A 16,816-nucleotide genomic window follows, 5' to 3' on the forward strand; every position below is an offset into this window, starting at 1 on the left:
AGGAAAAGGGGAGGAAAACCAAGCAGCGCGCATTGCTGACATGGATGAGAAGCACAGCAGTCGCATCTCTAGCTGTGCTTCGGAGATGGGAAGTAGTAGCTTGGGACCACGGACAGACGAGAGGACATCCAAGAGTTGGCCAACAGCTTCCAAGACCTGACTACATCGCCATGACTATGCTCTGCAACCCCGGCCCAACGCTACACTGCCGTAACCGGCCTTGTCCAGTGCCACAATCACCTGACCACGTCAGCCACAGAATGCCCGACTAGTCCAGACTGCGTCCTGTGCAATGCAAGTCTCGTAAGGGGGCTACAACCTCGTCACTCACAATGAAGGTCTATGTCTACGCTGTGTTGCAACTACGCAGACTGACATCTTGTACCACGCCATGCGGACGTTCACTGCTACTCTGACAGTCAGAACATTCAATTCTTGGGGACTGTGTCACTTGGCCAGTCAGACTATAAACATTACACAGATAATATCTAATTTGTTTTGATTATATACCTAGTTTTGCAAATATCTCTTTTGTGTACAGGGTTTATTCTGTGCGCATTTACTTTGCTGTTCATTTGTTTTGGGTTATGTTGTCTTGGGAAAAATATTTAACATATTTTCATTGCGTCTCTGTCCATTCCTGGAGCGCTGAAATTCGTGACAGTTGGCAAGCCTGTCAGGATTTGTTCTTCCTGCCGTGCTCTTCCACACGAGCAAGGGTCTCGCTTATGCCACGGATGTACGGTATTGAAGCCCGTTTTTTTGGGGGGTCCAGGGTGGGTGGGTACTGCGTGAGCCAGTTGGCATCCTACTGAGTCAATGAAGTACTCAGGGTATCCCCAAGCCATCAATTCCCACTGCACAAGTGAATTGTCTGCCATGTAGTCTTCTGCTGTTGTGCACACATTTTTCACCCAACGAAGGAGAGAGCAGACAACAGACCTCTTTTGCGAAGCAGGGTGCACCAATGTGTAGTTGAGGTAGCGCCCTGTGTGAGTTGGCTTCCTAAACACCTCGAATAACAGGTTCGGCCCTTCGCGTGGCACAAGGGTGTCCAAAAATGGCAGTTGACCTTCACATTAAACTTCTATGGTGAACCTAATTTTCCTTGCATATTGTTTAAGTGAGCCGTGAAGAGGTCGCAGTTTAACTCAAGGTTAATTCGTTTAATTGACATCTAAGGTCTTCTCCAGATATGTCGACTGTTTCAGAGTTTTGCAACAACAGAATGTTCACCTCTTCACGGCTCACTTAAACAGTAATGCAAGCAGCAATTAAGTTCACCATAGAATTGGAATCTTAAGGCCAACTGTCATTCTTGGACAGCCTCGTGCAACCTAAAGGGCCAAACCTGTTATTTGAGGTGTTTAGGAAGCTAACTCACACGAGGCGCTACCTCAACTACACACTGGTGCACCCTGCTTTGCAAATGAGGTCTGTTGTCTGCTCTCTCCTTTGTTGGGTGAAAAATGTGTGCACAACAGCAGAAGACCACATGGCAGACAATTCACTTGTGCACTGGGAATTGATGGCTTGTGGATACCCTGAGTTCTCCATTGACACAGTAGGGTGCCAGCTGGCTTGCGCAGTACCCACCCACCCTGGACTCCCGAAAGATGGGCTTCAATACCATATGTCCCCTGCATAAGCAAGGCCCTTGCATGCGTTGTGGTCATATGATGTGGAGGCTGTGCACATTCCAAAATTTAAACACGAGCTCGTGCATGTGAAAGACCGTACGGAAAAAAACAAGTTCCCAGGCGTAGTGTAGGGCCTTTGGTGTGCGAACTGTCAGTATGTCTACATCGAAGAAACCGGTAACTCCTACAAAAGACTTAAACAGCACAGGAATGATGTCCAGAAAAGAAACTTTGCATCGAATGCCCTGGCCGAGCACTGCGCAACTACGTCACAATTAGCTAGGAAAAATATCGCTCGATTGTTAAGGAATGAAATCATTTTACGTGTCGTTATCTTGAATCTCTAATCATCCGTGTCCATGTATGCCAAGTACCTTAATCGTGTTTTGAGCTGCAGATAAGAACGCTACCTACACTGCTGCTGGTTTCATTGTGAACAAGTCTCCCGTGGGAAGCCAAAACATAAATATATATTTTAAACCATTTTAGTTGCGTTTGCTTAGTCCTGTCATTTCGCATGGCCCCCACGACTTCAAATTAATGAGGTTTACTGCATGTACACATGTTTGCAATTACACGCTTACTTAATTTCTCTCAGCATGTCTGCTAGGCTACGGTCAGGGGCACCACATCTCGAAAGATATGCAACAAGTGCATCTGGAAAATTAATCATTTCACTGTTATACATGTATTGTTACAAACATAACACAAACAAATTTGAAACAATGTCGATGATACTGTCCACAGCTTCCAATTTATGGAGGCTCAATGCCGGCTTCTCAATGACATTGCGGTCGTTCAGAAGGCACCACCAAAGAGCCCCTGTGATGCTCCTATCCTGAGTGCCAGAACTCCCCACACCAGTTTCGCCAGTTCTTTGCAGAACACGGAGTCCTAGCCATGGCACTAGAGCAGGTGCCACTCCTCATCAATGTATACATTTCCTAGGTGTACCTGCAATAAAAGGGCAGATGCATGTTAAGACTGTTTACGTGTGGGAACGTGAAAGCATCTTTAGTGAACCAGATGGCTGCAATGTGACGTGCACAATATAACACACACAGTAGGCACACCTTAAAGGGACTGACAACCGATTTATAAGGACCTAGTTCTTGGCACAACACAAAGCTCACCCTCAGTAGCGTTTACATCTGCAACGGTTACTTCCAAAAGCACATGGATATTGTGGCATCACAGAAGTGTCCTTGTTTCACACCCCAGGTTCTATTCCCACCCAGTCTGCCAAAATTTCTCATTAAAGCAGCTAATTTGCTTTGTTTACAGGAACCTGAGAAATCTGACATCAAGCATTTTTTATGCATTTTTATTGTTTGTGCAATCGGCCATTGGTTTTATGTCAATAACTGCTGGCAGCAAGAAGTATGTCCAGTAGCATTAGTGTAGGGGCTCCACACAAAATTATATGGCTTACCTCTGTTTGAAAGCAATCTTTAAAGAGACTACACAAGCAATACATAACCAGTTTCAGTGAGCCCAAGTTGACTTTCAGTTTTGTGAAGCGTAGAAAGTGGTACAGGTTGTACGGCATGGTGTTGCAGCACAAAGAACTGGAAAAAGAAAGGTTCTAAAGGACAGAAAAAAGGGAAAGACGGCGACACACTCAACTGTTTATTAGACACGAAACTTGCTACATATATATGCGCGCACTCTCGACATCAGGGGAAGAAAAGAGCAAGTGTCAGGTCATCTTGTTTGCGTTTTGCATCATTTCTTTGCATCAATTTCTTTTTGCATCATATAACAAAACAGGTGTTTGACTAACACACGCTTGACCAGTTATACGAATGTGATATGCCTCTAGCAGTTCCTGCGCAGTTTTATCGCTACTCTTACCTAGGATTATCACCACAGAAAAACGTGGCTTACAGTACAGCAGCACGGTATACAATACGCAGAAAAAATGGGCGTTCATATGCGCTTTTAAGTTGTTTGCATGTTCCCTCATTTAGTCGTTCACACAACGGCCAGTCTGCCCGATGTAGGTTTTCCTGTAACTTAGCGGTATCTGGGAAACCACAGCAGTGGAACACTTTTCCACGTAGCACTTTGCATGTTTGAATGTACGTCTGCACTGCACACTCTATGATTCGGGGACATAGGCAAGACAGCTTGTTCGAGGAAGAAAACAACAAGTACCTCATACCTGTTCACCACCTTGAGGCTGTGGCTCACCCTGTGGTAATAAGGTGCCACCTGAGCCTTTCTTTGGGAATCGTGCTTACTTCCCTCACTCCCCTTCAGATTATTGTTACATCTGAGTTGCTGAAGCGAGGTTTCTGCCACTAGGTGACGACCGAATGAGGAAATATGGAATTTTAAAAGCTGCTGGACATGATGCTTGAAACTAGACAAAAAAGCTATGTGGAAAAGCGGTCCACTGCTGTGGTTTACCAGACACCGCTAAGTTATGGGAAAACCTGTGTCGGGCAGATTGGCCATTGTGTGAATGAGGGAACAAAAACAATTTAGAAAAGGGTATGACCACCCATCTCTCTGCACATTGCAAATCGTGCTCCTGTAAGCCACGTTTTTCTGAGGTGAGAATCCCAGGTAAGAGTAGAGATAAAACCGCGTGGGAACTACTTGAGGCATATCACATTCGGATCAGTAGTCAAGCATGTGTTAGTCAAACATATGTTTTTATATGATGTGGAAATGAAAATGTTGGGTTTCACACGAACAACATGACCTGTCACTTGCTCTTTTTGCTGCTCCTGATGTCAAGAGTGTGCGCAATATATATGTAGCAAGTTTTGTGCCTAATAAACAGTTGTGAGTGTAGTGCCATCTTTCTTTCCCTTCTTTCTGTCCTTTCGTATCTTTCTTTTTGCAGTTTGTTGCACTACAACAGCATGGCATTTAGCAAAGACCAACTCGCTCAAGAGAAAGTTACTGTGGTGTTGTACGGTTTGTACCATCCAATCAGAAGAGCTCTCTTAGTATCCGCCTCTGATCACCCTCTAAGCAATTAGTGATAGCCAAAATACAGCTTGTATCTCTACAACTCTTTGCTTGTGCTGTTAGGCTATCATTACATAAACTATAAATGCAGAAGTACATATTAGCATGCTTTATGAAAAGCCAGAGTAGTACTATACTGACTGGATGTGACATAAATGGTAAGAATGTTCTGGCTGGAAACATTTTGAGTTTATCAACACTGACTGACGAGTAACTGAGAAAGTTGGTGCATGTTCATGTTTAACTTTTGCGTACAACACAAGGAACAGAAGAGAGACCACAGGGCACAAAAGCTACCAATTCAATGTTTAAGTGTTTATTTTATGGGAAGGAATACAGAAAATATTTACACTGCATGTGCACTTGTACTGCACAAACGTTCTTTTAGAATGAGGACAAATGTTGCATAACAAATAGAATTAGAAAGCACGGAGTGATTGCTATTCTGTGTCATTTAGAGAGTGTTCCTCTTTTTCACGCAATCATAATGAGAGCGGACTGACACGTCCCAGTATTTAAGTGATATTCCTTACTGTTATTGTTGGCCATTCAGTTACCAGAGGTGAACAAGACAGATGAACAATCTAAATCTGATGCATAGCATCAGTAATGTCAATGCATTGTCATGTGGGACATATGGTGCTCTCCTGGGTGCATGTTGAGGCACCAGCCAGTCTGCCCAATGTACATTTGACCAAATATACAGATGATCAAAGGAATAGACTACACTACTGCTAACGAACACAAGACAAATTTGGTGGTATCTTTAACTAAGCAAGCCTCCCTATCCCTAGCCTGGGTGCCTTTCTCAATTCGCTTGTAGATTGCTTGCTAGGGATACACATTTGTACACACATACATACGTATACACATGTACAACAGTACACAAGTGAATTGAGAAAGGCGAGCAGGCGAACAAGGTTTCCTTGGTTAAAGCAAGTTTGTCTAGTGTGTGCGAGAGGCAGTGTACTGTATTCCTTTCACATGTGGTCAAATGTACACAGGGCAGACTGGCCATAGCTAAATGTGCCAAATGTGTGCCAAAACAATCACCAGTATGCTCGTCCAACTAGGCCGTGCATTGCCGCGATAGGGCCTCAGGCTAAATTAAGATTGTTCATCTGTTTCCACCCATGGTGAAGAATTGACGAGAGAAATCAGTGAGGCGTGCCACATAAATAAAACGTGTGAGCCAGCCCTCATTGCCAACGCAAAAAAAGCGTCCTTTCTAGATGACAAGGAATAGAAATTATTCTGCACATATTTACTTTTCTTTTTATGCAAATACTGTTTATCGTGGTTTAATTCCTTTATATCACAACTTACATCTTCCCTCTGAAAGAACTTGTGCACAATATAAGCACATATCCAGTGATATTGTTATTTTTAATCCTTCCATGAAACTAAAGAGACAGTTGTTAGCAGCAGTCATGTTGTTTGGTCTCCCTTTCCTCCCTGTGCAAATTCTGTCCTGAAAAGTTACATGAACTGAACGGCAAACTCATAAGGACACTACAAATTTCAACTAGTGAACACAGCTGGTTCTCAGAAAATGCACGAATACGGTGATAGGTATGTGTTGGCATAGTGGAGCACGCTAACTTTGACACTACTGCAATACTTCAGCTGTCACACGACTACAGTGCTTAAGGGACCACAGAAGTGTAAGTGCACAACAAAAAAAGCAGGTGCATCAACCATAAATTTGACTTCAGCAAACACAACATAGGCTGCTTCGTGTGGCTAAAACACTAGCTAATATGTAGAAAGTATATGTATGCACAGGTATACTTAGCTATACATACTCACCCATCCAACTTTAAAACTTATTATGAGTTGCTGTGCATATGATGCTTGCTCTAGACACTGGTGGTTACAACAAAGATACGTTTAGAATGAGATAAAATGCTTTCATCTGCCCAGTAATCGAAGTTTTACGGATAGCATTATAATTTAAACTTGCTGGTTGAAGATATTCTGACCTCAACAGCACCAAGCAGATTGAATAGAAGAATGCCCACTGTGCTGACCAAATACATAGTGTGAAACAGAACACATGAAAAGGGACCCAAAGTATTAGAAATTATTCATGACAGCTGTTGAATTAGGGCTTGTTGGTTGATTATCACTATTAAAATTACAGAAGTGCCAATCGGAATGTTCTATGTGGTGGAGTTGAAATTCAATTCATTTTATTAGCAACAACGAGCAAATGCTACAGCAAAAGCAACGAGACAATTGAGCACTATGTACGAAATAGTGTTCTTTAATGATTGAGCATCAATACACGGATCTATCAGCTAACTATGTGATCTATACTGTGTTTACTTAAGGTGAAATATAATGTAACTGGACATAGACTCTTAACTGCTACAATGCCTATTTGCATGAATGGGCATAGCTTGCCAAAATTTTTTTTAATGGGAGAGAAAAAAATCAAGCTTACTAGAAAACACCTCAGTACAGCAGTAACGTCATCAATACTTCCTTTTGGGAGAGTTGGTTCATCTCGAAACATATGGGTAACAGCACAAACAGACCACAAGAAGGCAGACACGTACACACAGTGCTGACTAACAACTGATTTTATTGGCAAGGATAGCACACCTTGCGTGTCTCAGCACACCTTGTGGGTGTCTCACATAACTTGAGCCAAGAATTTTTTTTTTAATGAAAGGCACGTTGGAAGTGAACTGAACCGAATGCATACTATTCGCAATAGCCTATAGCAACTCCTACAATCCTTTGTTTTCCCCATAACTCACCAATTAATTAAATTTAATTACCCAACTCTTTAATTATTGGCTGAGGACCCCAAGTATGGCACACAGATTTGTAGAGCCCGTTCAGAAACCACCAATTGAGCTGTTTGCTTTACGATATGTCTCACATAGTCATTTCTTCTGAGTTGCAAAGAAAGCCCGCAAAATATGAAACAAGGCACGTGACAGAATGCTTGCGCAGTGGTATTGTGCTCCTCTCAAGCGTGCCTTCGGTGAACAAGGTCGGCTCCCGTCGGATGATGGCGAAAATGCATGCTGCAGGCGGAGCGGTGCCAATGAGATAAAGAATGCCCTGCCACTTTCTCGTCACCAGTCACGATGCAGCCAACCTTGTTCACCGAACACACGCTTGAGAGCAGCACAATACCATTATGCTCCATCACGTGGCCTTCTTCATATTTCATGGGCTTTCTTTGCAACCCGGAAAAAAAGGACTACATGAGACATTTAGTAAAGGAAAGAATTCGATCGGTGGTTTCTGAAGGTGCTCTACAAATCTACAAATCTGCGTACCATACTTGGGGTCCTCAGCCAATAACTAAATGTTCTGTAATTAAACTTATTTAATTAGCAAGTTATGGGGAAAACAAAAAAATTGTCTGAGTTACTATGGGCTATTGTGAATAGTATGGGTTTCGTTCAATTCCCTTCACACGCGCCTTTCATTTTTAAATGCTTGGCTCACGTTATGTGGGACACCCTGTATATGCCAGAGTGAAGCAAGGGAAATGAAAGGGAAAATCATGTCGAGGGTGACAGCGTGCCAAGTTCACAAGCGCAATGAAGCCAACCAAACACAACAAAACGCAAACAATTATTTTCCTTTTCCTTTGCAATCTGAAGCCCCAATAGCCACACCCAGAAGATCAGATTCAGCATCAAAGAGAGCAAAGTGAGGGGTGCTAAAACAGTTGCTACCGAATTTTCTAATGTGCAAGGCTTTTAAACTGATGCGCGTAGTCTTGTCACTGCTCTTTCCTAGAATCGTCGTGACTTTCAACTAGGCCACACAATCCGTATACTTGCTAACGTGTGCAACTAAATGTGCATATTTCTCATCTAGTGCTTTTTTTTTTCAGTTTTTGTGGGTGTTCCCCTGAACGGTCATTGATACAGCGAGCAATTTCACGGACAGAAAACATCCCACATGACATGGGGATGCAATACACCACTCCAGTGGAACATTTTACTAACGGCGGTAGGTGGTTCTTCTGGCATTACATATACATTGACACAACTTTCCCAGCTTATTTCGGGCATAGAAACAAATTGGCACACCGTGCCTACTTGCCACCTTAAGATTGTGGGAATGATTATGGATGTTAGGGACCACCTCTGCCTTAGGTGCCTTCAGTTGATCCTCAACCATTGTACTTCCACATCCACACTTGAACTTTTCAAGGAGGACTTTTGAAATGGCAGTCAAGACCGAGATGGGGAACCCTGCAGCTAAAAGACGGCTTACCTGATTATGAAAACTGAGCTTAATCTGATGTGAGCACGATTTTTGGAGAGCCTATTTTTTACGCAACGCCTGTATACTTCTCGTAATTGTCTTGGAGAGTGCCGAGTGAAAGGGCAGCAATTCCTTAGCCCGTGGGTTGGAGGCCCAGCCAACATGTCCATCACTGAACGTGATCTTTAGGTATAAAACCTAAAATTGAAAGGTCCGGGAGTTCAAGGATGAAAGGCAACTCACGTCCATGTTTGCTAAATATAGATAACACTTTGCCTACTGTAGAGGGGTAGGTGAAGGTGGGCTGCTGTTTATAAAAGCACCAAATAAGTGTCAACATGCCTAAAAATTTTTAAAACTGGCCCCCCATTAAACTCTTGTTCCAGTGTGTTGTCCACCTTGACCTGAAAAATTTCACAAAGAATAGGGGCTACGCAAGACCCTATGCAGATGCCATCGCACTGCAAAAACAGCTGCTTGTCAAATACAATAAAAGCCGAGTTCAAATAAAACTGCAATAAAGATAGAAAATTATGAACGGCCAAACCAACGGTGTTCTGGAAGGATACGTCGCCGTTATCTTCCATGCACTTTTTGTCACATGCTAGCAGTTGATTCTGTGGAACAGAATAAAACAACTCCTGCACGTCTTCCGAAAAACCGAAACCAACATGATCATTTCCCTCTAAAAACTGTACTACTGCGACTGATTTTTTTAAAAGTAATGGGTCGTTTAAAGCTAGCGCCTTGAACTTCTTTAGCAAAAACTGGCTAACACACTTCTGCCACGACCCTGTTCACTAACAATAGTGCTAAACGGAACTTTCGGCGTATGTGTCTTGGCTCTGAAAACCCCCCTCAAACTGTTCCCTCTGCTGTTAGATATGTCCCTGGCAAACTTTCCAAGGCATAATTGCTTACAAAACTCAACGTACTTAATTTTTCCTCGCACTTCACTTTTCTCTCCAGGGACACAGTTCTTATTAGCCGCTACCAAAAAATTTTTCCTTGCAAATTCCCTTGGATAACGTATGTGATTCCGTCTGGTCCTGGTGCCGACGTTACCCATCTTGGCATCGAATCATGACGTCTTCTTCTATCTTATAATATGATGTGGGAGACAGGAAATGTTCCAGATTCTTGGAAATGCAGTCGCGTTGTAGGCCTGCTTAAACCGGGGAAATACCCTAACGAGCTCTCCTCCTACAGACCGATCGCCTTAGCCAGTTGCGTCTTAGCCAATGTCAGCGTCATGGGGGACGTCCATATACCAGAGAAGATTATGCAACATCTGCAGAAAGGATCCAAATTTGGGCTCCAAGCTGATTTCCTGCGCATGATATCACTGCAATGAATCGAAAAGTGGCGACTCAGGAAAAGATGATAATCGGGACAGCTGCCTTCTTGAAGGTACTGACTGCCTGCGAAAGTTTGCTCCAAAAACCCCGGACTAGTACCGTACTAGATTCTTGAATGACATCTTTCTTTAAGGGTAACAACCTGATGCTTATGCAAGCTGACAAATGGTGGGTTCATTGTTTTACCCAAGGGAATTTACAATGAAAAAGGTTTGGTAGCGGCTAATAAGAACTTTGACCCCGGAGAGAAAAGTGAAGTGCAAGTAAAAACCAAGTTCGTTGAGTTTTGTAAGCAAGTAGACCTCAAAAAGTTTGCCAGGGACATATCTAACAGCAGAGGGAACAGTTTGAGGGGGTTTTTCACAGCCAAGACACGCAAGCCCGAAGTTCCGTTTAGCACTATTGTTAGTGAAGAGGGATCGTGGCAGAAGTGTGTTTGCCAGTTTTTGCTAAGAAGCTAAAGACGCTAGCTTTGAACGACCCATTTCTTCTAAAGCAATCAGTCACAGTAGTAGATTTTAGAGGGAAATGATCATGTTGGTTTCGGTTTTTCAGCAGACGTGCAGGACTTGTTTCATTCAGTTCCGCAGGATCAACTGCTAGCGTGTGTCAAAGACTGCATAGAAAACGGCGACGTATCGTTCCAGAACACTGTCGGTTTGTCTGTTCATAACTTTCTATCATTATTGCAGTTTCATTTGAACTCTACTTCTATTGTGGTAATAGTTCTGCAGAAACCCGCAAGGTGGAGATAAGTAATTAATTATAGGAAAATTAGAAATTAGACATCCACCCAATCAGTAGGGTAGCAGATGTCAATCGTAGCAATTAATTGTTACGATTGACATCTGCTACCCTACTGCCTGCTAGCCATCGGGTTAGCTCAGCTGGTAGAGTGGCTGCCCTGGAAAAGCAGTGGTCCTGGGTTCGAGTCCCGGACTAGGACGAATTTTTCTTCAACTGCGAGGCTTTTCTTTAAGGAACCCGCATGGGTTTCCTTTGTAGCAATTGCTACAATTTGGTGGATACCTCATTTTCCCTAAATTAACTACATTTATTGTATTTGACGAGTAGTCATTTCTGCAGCGCGATGGCATCTGCATAGGCTTGTGTGTAGCCCCTATTCTTCCTGACATTTTTCTCGCCAAGGTGGAAAATGCACTGGAACAGATGTTTAATGGATGCCGGTTTTAAAGTTTTTTAGGTATATTGAGAATGTTTTAGTGCTTTTAAAGAAGCAGCCTACCTTCCCCTACCCCTCTACATTAGGCAAAATATTTTCTATTTTTAGCAAACATGGACATTGGTTGCGTTTCACCCATGAACTCCCGTACCTTTCAAGTTTACAGTTTTTAGACCTAGAAATCAAGTTCTGTGATGGACATGTTTGCTGGGGCTACTACCGACGAGCTAAGAAGGAGTTGCTGCCCTTTGACTCGGCACACTCCAAGACAATTAAGAGAGGTATAGCGGTATTGTGTATGGCATCAGCTCTCCAAAAATTGTGCCCACATCAGATTAAGACCACGTTTAATAATCAGGCAAGCCGCCTTTGGCTGCAGGATCCCCGTCTTGGTCTTGACTGCTGTTTCTGAAATCCTACTTCCAAAATTAAAGTGAGGATCAGGAAGTACAATGGCTGAGGATCAATGGAAGGCACGTAAGACAGAGGTGGTCCCTTACATCCATAAATTTTCCCACAATCTTAAGAGGGTGGCAAGTAGGCACGGTGTGCCAATTTGTTTCTCTGCCCCAATTGAGCTGGGAAAGTTGTGGCCACATATCTGTGACGCCAGAAAAAGTGGATGCCAGAAGAACCACCAACCGCCGTTAGTAAAATGTCCATTGGAGTGGTGTATTGCATCCCCACGTCATGTGGGATGGTTTACGTCGGCGAAACTGGTCACTGTGTCAATGACCGTTTAGGGGAACACGCTCAAAAAGTGAAAAAAAGAAACAACCAGATGATAAATATGCACATTTAGTTGCGAACGTTGGCAAGTATACGGACTGGGTGGCCTGGTTGAAAGAGACGATTCTAGGAAAGGGCAGTGACAAGACCGCACTCATCAGTTTAGAAGCCTACCACATCAGAAAATTTGGTAGCAGGTGCTTTAGCACCCCTTCTCTTGCTCTCTTTGATGCTGAATTTGACCTTCTGCATGTGGCTACTGGGGGGGGGGGGGGGGCTTCAGACGGGAAAGAAAAATAATTGTTTGCATATTGTCGCGCTTGGTTGGCTGTATTGTGCTTGCGTGGTTAGCACGCTATCACCCTTGACATGTTTTCCCCTTCATTTCCTTTGCTTCACTGGCATATATAAGGTTGCTATCCTTGCCAATAAAACCAGTTGTTTGCCAGCACTGTGTGTATGTGTCCCCTTTCTTGTGATCATGTTTGTGCTGTTACCCATATGTTAGAGCAGTAACTGCAGCACAGTGAATAATGATCATTTCAAAAAGTTCAGGCTCATCAAATGTGTATTTGCGAGTGGCAGTTATTCTGGGGACAAGAGATAAATAATTGCAAATATGAATGTTAAACAATGGTAAGCACGCCATGTGCTTAGACATGCAACATAGTTGGCCCACTACACTTTGAATTCTTATGTGCACAGAAACTGCACAAGCGTGTAGAATAAACAGAAAAGAAGATGGAAATAAAGGCTGCAGCATAGGAAACAGTTTCAAAACAATAAAGCCAAAATATAGAGTGAGAAATACACCGTGTACTAAGCAAAAATAATAACTTTTAGGCTTTTAGTGCACAAAAAGGGACGAGAGACAGAGGTACGACACGGACACAGCGCTAACTTCCAGCAATTGTTTTATTCTACAAAGCGGTACACATATGCACTGGTTTCTAATCAAATGAGACAGCAACGAGACATGTGTAATGGAAAGTTAAGATGATATCGAAGATGAAAAAGCGACCATACATAGCCAAAAAAATTTTGTAATTGCAAGATTAGAATGCCATCTCCATCAAGCCACCCTCTGTGATACGTTCAAAAAATCTAATTCTTTTTTTGAAAGATTGAATGAAGGCGCGCTAACACGAGCATTCCCCAAACTAGCGATCTTCGCTGCTTCAATAATCTGTGTTAGCATGCCCCTTCAATCGATCTTTCAAAAAAAGAATTAGATTTTTTGAACGTGTCACAGAGGGTGGCTTGATGGAGATGGCATTCTAATCTTGCAATTACAAAATTTTTTTGGCTATGCATGGTCGCTTTTTCATCTTCGATATCATCTTAACTTTCCATTACACGTCTCGTTGCTGTCTCATCTGATTAGAAACCAGTACATATGCGCATGCGTACGCTGTTGCCTGTTACCTATATGTATGTGTACCACTTCGCAGAATAAAACAATTGCTGGAAGTTAGCGCTGTGTCCGCATCGTACCTCTGTCTCTCACCCCTTTTTGTGTGCCAAAAACCTAAAAGTTATGGAATACCAACATGCCCAAACCTACGCTCTTTCAAAAATTATAAAGGGAAAATCAGACAGAATTTGTCAGCTGTTGACAAATTTGACTTCGCCCTACCATTTGCTAGTTGCCTGGTTAGTTTAGATGGTAGAGCGGCTGCCCCGAAAAGGCAGTGGTCCCAGGTTCAAGTCCCGGACCATGACGAATTTTTCTTGAACTTCGAGGCTTCTCTTTTGAGGAACCCATACAGGTTTCCTTTGCAGCAGTTGCAACGAATAGGTGGATGTTTGATCTTCCCTTTATTAAGTACTTCTCTCCACCTTGCGGGTTTCTGCAAGAACTATTCTGTCAAACAAAAATGAAATTTAAATTGCATCCAAGCAATTGATGCAAGAAAAAATACTTAATAACAGGACATGTTAGATCTAGTTTTATATAGAAAACAATATGTGCATAACAGCTATGAAAACAAATAAGCAGCAAGTTGCAAAAATACTTAGCCTACTTAGTAAGCTGTGTTGAGTAATATGTTGATAAACTTATCCACGAATGATACCGAGGTCCTACTCTTTGGAACACATACACATCATACATACCTGAACCAAGCAATCAGATTACACACTGCGCTATGGCAGTCATCCAAGATTTCCCTGCATTTCTGCTGGCTCCTCCATTATGTGGACACTGGTGTGGGTTACGGCCTCGCCACTACAAAATCAGTTCGGAAAGTTCGCAGTTAATTTATAGCAGTGGCACATTAACGCTGTCACAGTGTGAACGCATGCAAGGAGCATCTAAAAATAGTCACGAAAATAATGTTTGCAATAATGAAGGGTGGCAACAGAGGGACCCCTTCATCACCGTAAAATTTTTAACACACACACAGCAGCAACACATTACAAAGAAATCTTTGTTTACATACCAATTCAATTTTTTCATGACTTAGTTTAAGCAACTGTCTCGTGTCATGTTTAGTTACGCATAAGTTATGTCAACACATCTTGTCTTAAAAATTTTTAGTAAGCTGTACCAGTTGCAAGCTTTGACTGCTTACGTTTTTTTTTTCTTTCTAAAACTGCTCGTAAATTCAGGACCGCGTAAGCAGAGATTATTTACAACGTAGAAGCATTTATACGCGAGGAAACGTCATTGCAGTTAGAATCTATCAAGATGCAGATGAGCGTTGTTATGCAACTTAAGCAGAAAAGCGGGAGCTCACGCACAGGCGCACATAATGAACACGATTATTTCCGAACGTAATATTTCTCAACGGAAGAAAACGCTTATAATCATTTTCAATTTCGCATTAAGACAATAAACTTGCCTAGCTAAATTCTGACAACCAGCGCTCAGCAAGCATCAGCACGGGTTCCACTGTTGCCGTGGCAGTTCTATTGATTCTATTTTACGCTCGTGCACTCTGTGCACACACGAGAAGCACGCACAATACACGTGTAGTTAGCAAGCACGATTACTTACCTTTTGAATGGTACGACGCGGTCGAAAAGCGCTCTCCAAGTTGCTGGTGCTGCGTCGACAACCAGCCTACACGCCGTGACGTAGTGGACGAGCTGAGGCACGCTAATAATACACATTATTTCTTTGCGACGTCCAGCGAACTTCCCACAACCAGACACAAAAGAGAACGCACTCCAGGGCATGAAAATCGTTGGTCCCCATTTGCCTGGCACGCCACGCATATGGTGAGTTTTCAGAGAGACACAAGCTATCTTCTGGCACTTCTGTGTTCGCGAACCAAGTCACATTTCGTTACACCAAACACAAAACCACACGATTAGACAAACACATCACAACGGCTCCCGCAACCGACCGGCGACCGGCAGTTGCGAAATAGAGAGCAGTGTAGACGAATGAATGCTATGAGCGTCTCCTTTGAAACAGGGTAGTGGGTTGCGCCACCAACCGACCGCATGGGGCGAGCGTCATTTGTATACCTGTGCGGTTGTGTGGCCCCCGTGATGCATTAATAATAACCAGTACGCACTCATTTTGTGCCGTATTGCGCCCAACTACGTATAGTTGCGAGAGAAAAAACATTGAAGCGTCTATATTGCCCGCTATACTTCACTGTAGAAAAAAATTTTATGGCGTATTTTCGATTTTGAACAACTGCCATGTGCAGCCAGCAAAAGTATGGCCTCCGAGATCTGCACTTCAAGTCAGCTGTATTGAAGTTTTTTCATGACGTTATGAGCTCCTGCCCGTGCTACGTGCGTTGTCACTTCGTTTTAAATAACTTTCTGCTGTCGTCAACATCAACTGTAGCCTCAGGAATTGTTGACACGGTATCAGATGTACGCTTGGGCAGCGTGCGATGTTTCCGTGCGTGTTGTAACTGTTTCAGTCGGAAAGCATCAAATCTAGCAGGGTTCATCACTCGTCTAGCGCAGGTTACGCCGGTGTCGTCCGCATTTGCTTTCATGCCGGTGTGTTCAATGTGCGCGGGTTGCGCGCCTGTCGCCCGTGCCTTCTGTGTTTATCGTGCGACTCACGAACATTCCTCAGAAAAAAACACATATCTCTGCAGCGCACATGTGTCCTACGTGGTGTGTGCTAGAAATGTGCGGTGGTGTACGATGTTTTTGCAGCCAAGTGGCTGCAGTGCGTTCCAGCGAATAAACGCGATTACGTAGTGTTTCCTCGTTATCTTTGTGATTTACCTGCATCTGCGATAGAACCCACGAGCCGTTTGCATGACCTTGCATTGTGATTGTGGAATTTTGTATTTTGTTTGCCTTCTTCAATGAGTGGCCTTTTATAGACGTTCTTGCTTGATAATAAAAAAAAAGAAATATCTGTAATGGGACTGAAATAATCCGGCTTTTTATTCCTTGAAAATTGGCGTGAGTGGTAATTTTACAAGATAATAGCAATCCAGCTCTGGACATCGAGCTGTAAAGCAAAATATTTAAACTTGTTACAGTATGTGAATCCTGCTATGATGTGTCAATATCTCTAGCATGTTCTCAGTGCTGAGGGCTGTGCACTATGTTAAAGGCAGATGTAATTGTCTACTCATCTGAAGTAGTATATATGATTTCTTCATATCATTTGTTCCAACTACAAAAATTTTATGGGTACACTGTTCACTTCTAGAGTTAAAAAGACACCATGAGATATTACTCAACAGTATGCGTTACAATCT

The 16,816-nt window shown here is 42.9% G+C and overlaps 1 protein-coding gene and 1 long non-coding RNA gene across 2 annotated transcripts in view; one reads left to right on the plus strand and one right to left on the minus strand.

Annotated features, from left to right (window-relative positions):
• The window catches only part of LOC135907844 (synaptogenesis protein syg-2-like), a 572,210-nt gene that overhangs the window by 491,139 nt on the left and 64,255 nt on the right, over positions 1-16,816 (plus strand). The gene's annotated exons all lie outside the window — the stretch shown is intronic.
• Positions 2,299-15,487, minus strand: LOC135916412 (uncharacterized). Its single transcript, XR_010568928.1, has 3 exons — positions 15,130-15,487; positions 14,247-14,358; positions 2,299-2,594 (listed from the first exon to the last, which is right to left on the minus strand). It is a non-coding gene; the product is annotated as an uncharacterized lncRNA (long non-coding RNA).

Source organism: Dermacentor albipictus, chromosome 1 (assembly GCF_038994185.2).
Source record: "Dermacentor albipictus isolate Rhodes 1998 colony chromosome 1, USDA_Dalb.pri_finalv2, whole genome shotgun sequence".
Classification (NCBI taxonomy): Eukaryota; Metazoa; Arthropoda; class Arachnida; order Ixodida; family Ixodidae; genus Dermacentor; species Dermacentor albipictus.